The following is a 9,236-nucleotide window of genomic DNA, read 5'->3' on the forward strand; positions in this document are numbered from 1 at the left end:
TGGCTATTTTGCGATTGTAGTGTCCTTGTTTCTTTCAATTTCAATGTTTGATCACTTTATAAATTTACTTTTGGTTTATTGATATTCCGATCGATAAAAGTAAAAGGAAAAAAAAACAGTAGAATCGTTGATTTGTGTAATTTGAATTTTTACATTTATTGAAGACATGAAATAATTTATGTATATATACCAATAAATATAATTTTTATTGAATTAAGAAAAAGGCTCAATTTTATGAAATTAAAATAATAATAATAATAAAATACTTTTTATTGATCTTATTAATCACGAGTTCACAACTGTAGACAGTTATCATACATTCAAATATTTGTCATATTCAATCACAACATGGAAAAATGTTGTTTAAAAATCCCAATTCCTCTAGTGAAAATTGCGGCATATCTTGATTTTGTTGTTGACGTTGAAAACTATAATCAAATAAATCATTTAGGGTAGTAGGTTGTTCAACCCCTTGATGATATTACTGAAGATGTTGATCAACAGCCGAGTTTGGAGCTTCAACCGTGACATCTCTTTGTAAATGTTGCCAAATATCCTCTTGATTGTGTTGTAGATGTTCAAAACTATCCTCGATCTCGATCTCGATCTCTGGAATAATTAAGTCATCATTAGCTCCATTATTTAGGGCAACATGTTGTTCAACCCCTTGATGAGGATAATCATTAGCTCCATTAGTTAGGGCCCCAAAACCTCAAAATTTGCTTAAAAAGCGTGGATTATAACCTTTAATTTTGTAATTTTTTGACCTTTTTTCGCCCGGAAATAAAAATTGTCGAGATGTTTACCCTGATCCCTAATACCCTCCAAGAGTCCAATTGAGTCGGTGAAACCATCTAATATGCCCATAAACGGTCATTTTACCCGTTCACAACTTGAAGTGATTTCGTAAACTCAAGCCTACCACGGACGTTTATGACAACATGTAATGATCAAATATGGCTTCAAACGTCATTATATGACCCCGAGATGTATCCCTTAGGGTTTCCAGGCTTTTCGCCACCGTGCCCCGAAACCTCAAAATTTCCTCAAAAAACATGGATTGTAGCCCACAATTTTATAATTTTTAAACCTTTTTTCGCCCGTAAATAAAAATTGTCGAGATGTTAACCATGGTCCCTAATACCCTCCAAGAGTCCAATTGGGTCGGTGGAACCATCCAATATGCCCATAAACTGTCATTTTACCCGTTCTCAACTTAAAGTGATTTCGTAAACTCAAGCCTACCACGGACATTTATAACAACATATAAAGATCATATATGGTTTCAAACGGAATTATATGACCTTGAGATATATCTCTTAGGGTCTCAAGGCTTTTTGCCACAGGACCCCAACACCTCAAAATTTCCTAAAAAAGCATGGATTATAATCTTCAATATTGTAATATTTTGACCTTTTTTCGCCCGAAAATAAAAATTGTTAAGATGTTTACCATGGTCCCTAATACCCTCAAAGAGTTCAATTGGGTCGGTGGAACCGTCCAATATGCCCTTAAACGGTCATTTTACCCGTTCACAATTTGAAGTGATTTCGTAAACTCAAGCGTATCACGTACGTTTATGACAACATATAATGATCATATATGGTTTCAAACAGCATTATATGACACTGAGATAAATTCCCTAGGGTCTCAACACTTTTCGTTACCGGACCCCATAACCTCAAAATTTTCTAAAAAACCGTGGATTATAGCCTTCAATATTGTAATTTTTTTTAACTTTTTTCGATTGGAAATAAAAATTGCTGAAATGTTTACCATGGTCCCTAATACCCCCCAAGAATCCAATTGGGTCGGTGGAACCAACTAATATGCCCTTAAACGGTCATATTACACGTTCGCAACTTGCACTAATTTTATAAACGAACTCAAGCCTACCACCGACATTTATAACAAAATATAATGATCATTTATGGTTTCAAACGGCATTATATAACCCCGAGATAAATTCCCTAGGGTCTCAATACTTTTCGCAACCGGACCCCAAAACCTCAAAATTTCCTAAAAAACCGTGTATTATAGCCTTAAATATTGTAATTTTTTAAACTTTTTTCGACTGGAAATAAAAATTGCTGAAATGTTTACCATGGTCCCTAATACCCCCCAAGAATCCAATTGGGTTGGTGGAACCAACCAATATGCCCTTAAATGGTCATACTACGCGTTCGCAACTTGCACTAATTTTATAAACGAACTCAAGCCTACTACGGACGTTTATGACAATATATAATGAGCATATATAGTTTCAAACGATTTTATATGACCCCGAGATGTATCCCTTAGGGTTTCAAGGCTTTTCGCCACAGGCCCTAAATCTCAAAATTTTCTAAAAAAACGTGGATTATAGCCTTCAATTTTGTAATTGCCGAGATGTTTACCATGTTCCCTAATACCCTCCGGAAGTCCAATTTGGTCGGAGGAACCATCCAATATGTCCTGAAACGGTCATTTTACCCGTTCACAACTTGTAGTGATTTCGTAAATTCAAGCCTGCCACGAACGTTTATGACAAAATATAATGATCAAATATGGTTTCAAACGGCATTATATAACACTAAGATATATCCCCTAGGGTCTCAACACTTTTCGCCACCGATCCCTGAAACCTCAAAATTTCCTCAAAAAGCGTGGATTATAGCCTTCGATTTTATAATTTTTTGACCTTTTTTTGCCCGGAAATAGAAATTTCCTAAACGTTTGCCATTTTCCCTTATACCCTCCTCCAGTCCAATTGGGTCGGTGGAACCATCCAATATGTCCTGAAACGATCATTTTACTCGTTCGCAACTTGCTTCGATTTCGTAAACTCAAGCCTACCACGGACGTTTATGACAACATATAATGATCAAATATGGTTTCAAACGGCATTATATGACACTAAGATATATCCCCTTGCTAGGATCTCAACACTTTTCACCACCGGGCCCTGAAACTCAAAATTTCCTCAAAAAGCGTGGATTATAGCATTCGATTTTGTAATTTTTTGACACTTTTTTGCCCGGAAATAAAAATTGCCGAAATATTTACAATGGTCCCGAATACCCTCCGCGAGTCCAATTAGGTCAGTGGAACCATCCAATATGTCCCGAAACGGTCATTTTACCCGTTCGCAACTTGCTTCGATTTCGTAAACTCAAGCCTACCACGGACATTTATGACAACATATAATGATCATGTGGTTTCAAACGGCATTATATGACTCCGAGATGTATCCCTTAGGGTTTCAAGGCCACCGGGCCCCGAAACCTCAAAATTCCTCGAAAAGCGTGGATTATAGCCTTCAATTTTGTATTTTTTTGACTTTTTTCGCCCAAAAACAAAAATTGCCGAGATGTTTGCCATGATCCCTAATATCCCCAGTGAGTCAAATTGGATCGGTGAAACCGTCCAATATGCCCTTTAACGGTCATTTTACCCGTTCACAGTGATTTCGTAAACTCAAGCCTATCACGTACGTTTATGACAACATATAATAATCATATATGGTTTCAAACGACATTATATGACCCCGAGGTTTATCCCTTAGGGTCTCAAGGTTTTTCGCCACAGACCTCTAAACCTCAAAATTTCCTTAAAAAACGTGGATTATGACCTTCAATTTTGTAATTTTTTGACCTTTTTTCGCCCGGTAATAAAAATTACCAAGATGTTTACCATGATCCCTTATATCCTACGGGAGTCAAATTGGGTCGGTGGAACCGTCCAATATGCCCTTAAACAGTCATTTTATCCGTTCACAACTTGTAGTGATTTCGCAAACTCAAGCCTACCACAGACGTTTATGAAAACATATAATGATCATATATGATTTCAAACGACATTATATGACTCCGAGATGTATCCCTTAGGGTTTCAAGGCTTTTTGCCACAGGGCCCCTGAAACCTCTAAATTCCTCAAAAAAACGTGGATTATTGCCTTCAATTTTGTATTTTTTACCTTTTTTCGCCCGGTAATAAAAATTACCAATATGTTTACCATGGTCCCTAATATCCTCCGGGAGTCAAATTGAGTTGGTGCAACCATCCAATATGCCCTTAAACAGTCATTTTACTCGTTCACAACTTGTAGTGATTTCGTAAACTCAAGCCTACCACGGACGTTTATGACAACATATAATGATCATATATGGTTTCAAACGGCATTTTATGACCCCGATATGTATCCCTTTTTGTTTCAAGGCTTTTCGTTACAGGCCCGTAAACCTCAAATTTTCATAAAAAGGCGTTGATAGCCTTCAATTTTGTAATTTTTTGACTTTTTTTTGCCCGGAAAAAAAAATTGCCGAGATGTTAACCATGTTCCCTAATACCCTCCGGGAGTCCAATTGGGTCGGTGGAATTAGGGCTGGCAAACAGGTCGGGTCGGGTCGGGTTCAGGTCGACCTGTTTAGATAAACGGGTCAGGACCCCCCAACCCGAACCCAACCTGTTTACTTAAACAGGTCAAAGAAGACAACCTGAACCCGACCTGGTTTTAAACGGGTTGACCTGAACCCGACCCGTCTAAACCTGCTTTTTTTTTTTAATAACCTTGTAATTTGTTTACCCTGTATTTTTTTAAATTAAATATACCTGTATCATTCAACTAACATAAAATACAAATTCAAAGCAAATATAATTCCATTGACATTTCAAAATTAAAATAAATGTTGCTGTATAGTTCAATCATACAACAATAAATTTAAATATAATTAATTAGCTGTTTATTATCAAATAAATAAAAAAGCAATAAAATCAAAACTAGTGTTGTTGCATTCTGCATAGTTTAGTATCTTCATCATCTAATTCGGATTCGCAAGTTCAATGGGTTCAGGAGGAATAGGGCTGTCAGCTATCTGTTGATTAAGAATAAATTAAATAAATAATTAAGCCAAATGCAGAGAGAAATCACAAAAAATGCAAAAATTAGCCAACAACATGTTTTTAATGGAAAATCACATAAAAAAAAACGTATAAAAACACAACAAAATTAAGTAAAGAGAATGAAATTAACAAGTAAATTACCTTGATAATGTTAAGATGAAGATTCAACGAGCTTCAATCAACAATTTTAATGGAAAAGAGTTGAAAACAAGAGAGAGAACTAGAGAAGAGAGAGGAGAGAGAAAGAAAATGAGTAAAGAGAATGAAAGTGAAAGTGAAAAACGGCGTGAGGTTGTAAAATGTTTTAGGGTTTTTCATTAGATAGTGTGGGCTTGGCCCATATTTAAACATTAGGTTGGTAAAAATAAGGTGGTAAACGGGTTAAGGCGGGTTGGGTTCGGGTTGACCCAACCTGAAACCGACCCAATTAGTTAAATGGGTTTAGGCGGGTTGGTTTCAGGTTGGGATTTCCAACCTAAACCCGACCTGTTTAACTTCAGGTCGGGTTCGGGTTGACCCAATTAAATAAACGGGTTGAAAATTTCTCTCAAAACCCATTTATTTCGGGTTGGGTTCGGGTCGGGTTATCGGGTCGGGTCAGCTTTTGCCAGCCCTAGGTGGAACCATCCAATATGTCCTGAAACGGTCATTTTACCCGTTCATAACTTGTAGTGATTTCGTAAATTCAAGCCTACCACGAACTTTTATGACAACATTTAATGATTATATATGATTTCAAATGGCATTATATGACCCCGAGATATATTCCCTAGAGTCTCAACAAATTTTTCCACCGAGCCCCAAAACCTTCAAATTTTCTCAAATAGTGTGGATTATAGCTAGAGCTGTCAAAAACTAACGGACAAAGATCTGAACCCAGCTTGTACTCGAACAATGGGGTGAAACTAGTGACTTGTAACCCTACTTGATCTTAACCGAAAACTCATTTAATTTGATCCAATACATTATGACCTGAACTCGAACCTGCCCCCGACCTGATAGTTTTCGTCAACCGATTTAATTTGACCCGAAAACAATCCCAACTTGAACTAGTACCCGACCTAATTAAAACATGATCTCGAGTCATGGAAGGTTTAATAAAATTTTATATATCTTTTATTTAACTTATATACTGGTACAATTCTGTTAACTCTCAATCGGATTTAATAAAATCTTTTTTCAGATTATATAACTTTTGTCCTCTATTACTCGTATATATAGGTTTTATAAAATCTCGATGATGCTTGATCAAATTATGGAAGGCGTAATTATATAGTTCAACTTGGCCATAACGATATTTATTAGAATTGAACTTGAACCAGAACCCGACTCAACAGTAACCCGAACGCGAATGTACCATCTTGTTAACCCATCCAAACTCGATTCGACACAACCCGAACCTGAAAAAACTCGAATTAAACCCGACCTATATCCGAAAAGGTGAACGATCCATTATAACTTGAACTGAAATTGACCTAACCTGAACTTGAACTTGATCTGAAGCTAGATTGACCCAACATAACCTGATCCTGATTTAACCGAGACGGCGAGACCTAATTTGACCCGACCCAAACCCGACTTGATTACCCGAATTGTCAGCTCTAAGTTTGACTAATTGGTTTTGTCCTTTGACGGTGATAGAGTATGTTAATATTTGTTTCAGTTGTAACTTGTAATTTCTGTATTGACTTCGTACTTCAATTCCTCTATAATCTCTTATTTAGTAAAATATTTCAATCTGATTTCAAGATCACACACAATATAATTGTAAGGTATAATAGTGAATTTTTATAGTTAAAGTTTTACAAAGTTGAGCATAAAAGTCAAATTCTTTAAAAAAAAAAACAAAAAAACAAAGTATGCACCATGTAGAGAGTGAGTAGTATTTATATTTTTAGTGGAGAATAAATACTACATTATTTATTTATTTATTTTTGAACTAAAATATAGAATTTTTTTTTATCAAGAAAACGCAAAATCTCATATTTTAGTGGTAATTAAATATTTCTTCCTGTTTCCCTCAAAAAAAAAAAAAAAAACTCCTATATATTTCTTACTGATTATATCTTGTATTAGGGCATTTATTTTATTTACACAAAATTTAGATCTTTTCATCAAGGAAACGCAAAATCTCATATTTTAGTGGTAATAGATATTTCTTACTGATTCCCTCAAAAAAAAAAAAAAAAAAAAAAAAAAAAAAAAAAAAAAAAAAAAAAAAAAAAAAAACAACTTACTGATTATATCTTGTACTAGGGCATATAATTCTACCTAAATCTATACCCTAATCCATATTTTATTTATGGAAATTAAAGTACATACCCTTATCCAAATGCAAATTTGCCCTAGCTTGCATAATAATAAGTATATATATTTATACTGTACGTCCATATAGTTCTTTCCTTACAACAAAATCAGATTAAATTCTCTTCACTTTTCTTTCAACAAATAATATAAACCTTGTTCAAGTTTCATTCATAAAGCTCAAATCAATTAATAATCATGGCTAGTTCGAGCTATGAAATGGTAGATTACTGGAATATGATTCCTCCGGGTTTTCGCTTTATCCCAAAAGATGAAGAATTGATTACTCATTACCTCGTTAAGAAGATTAATGATGAAGCTTTGCCACCAAACAAGATGCACGAGGCTGAATTGTACGGTGCGCACGCTCCTCAAGAACTTACACGTAAGTTTTACGATGATTTTTTTCAGTCTTGATCTTATTTGCTTTAATTTGCTGTTAATTTATTCGTCTGAATTTTTATTTAATTGTTGATAGTATGCATGGTGAATGTTATTTTTCTTTGAACTTAACTAGTTAAATCGATTATACAAAGAAATATTTATTATATGTTGATAATATTCGTCTTCATATATATGATTGTATTGTTCAATTATTGCATATCAAGAAATCTTGAATTCAAAGATAATTTAATTTTTTTTTTTTTATTATGAACACACCTTTATAAGAACATCATATAAACATGTAATAAAAGATTAGGGCAAAAAACTATTATGATATATTGCCGTTCTTGTACTGTTTAATTGTTCAGTCTTGCACATATATCTTATTTTAGGACAATTTTTTTTGATAATATTGAATTCTTGATACATAAATTTGTCACAAATAATCTTACTTTATTTTTTGTTGAATAATTTTGACATACGTTGATAATCTTGAATTCTTGATACATAAACTTGTCACAAATAATCTAATACGAAGTATATATAAAGGCATACTCATCATGCATATTTGACGATTTAATTAAGTTTTGTATAAACTAGCTAGTGTATGTTTTAATTATATAATAATTAATATCTTGTTTTTTTTTTTATGCAGCGTATTATGAACCTGAAAGTGAGAACACTTGGTATTTCTTCACAAGGTTAAAAAGATTATACAAAAACGGAAGTCGACCAAGAAGATCCGCGGGCAATGGTTATTGGAAGGGTACCGGGGTGGATGCAGAAATAAGGAACGAACAAGGAATATTAATTGGTTATAAGAGGGCTTTAGCCTTCTTTATTAAAATTGAACCCCCTCCAATTAATAAAAAAGAACCCAAAGGTATTAAAACACCATGGCTTATGCAAGAATTTAGGCTTGCTAATGATGATGATGATCCTTCAACCCCGGAGCCTAAACCGAAAAGACGTAAAACAACTGATCATGATGCTGCTCATTCAAACACAACATCACATCAATCCCAAGGGTCCAACCCAAAAAATATGGTAAGCATGCAATGCTCACACTATAAATTTGAAGCATACAATTCCTAAATTTAGATTTTTAGGTTATATGATTATGATATATTTGTGTTACATGTTTCTGCTTTAGATGGATTTTATTCAAATTTTTTTGTTTTTTGTTTACAGTTGGATGGCTTGGTGCTATGCAAAGTTTACAAACTTGGAAGAGATGTCGCGGTTGAAGCTCCAATCCCGGTTGCTCAAGATCAAGTGGTACATGCTCAAGCGGAGCATTATAATCATGTTGTACATGCTCAAGAGGAGCATTATAATTATCAAGTGGTACATGCTCAAGAAGAGGAGCACAATCAAGTGAAACCTATGAATACAATAGAGGATATTATTCGACATCTAGAACTTGATGAAGACGTCTTACATCACCCTCAGCCTACTGATGATCCGTTGTTAAATTGGACTAACATGGATGAGTTTTCAACCAGAGCTTTAGCTACTACACAATGAAGAACACGATACTGCAAGTTAGTGAATATTCAGCCGCTTTGATATTATTCCAAGATAGTGCAAGAGATGAGATTTATACTATTCGTTTTATTACAACCAATGTCATATGCTTTTGTAAAACGAACAAGTAAAGAAAGACA

The sequence above is a fragment of the Chenopodium album genome, chromosome 26, assembly GCF_948465745.1.
Source record: "Chenopodium album chromosome 26, dcCheAlbu1.1, whole genome shotgun sequence".
Lineage (NCBI taxonomy): Eukaryota > Viridiplantae > Streptophyta > Magnoliopsida > Caryophyllales > Amaranthaceae > Chenopodium > Chenopodium album.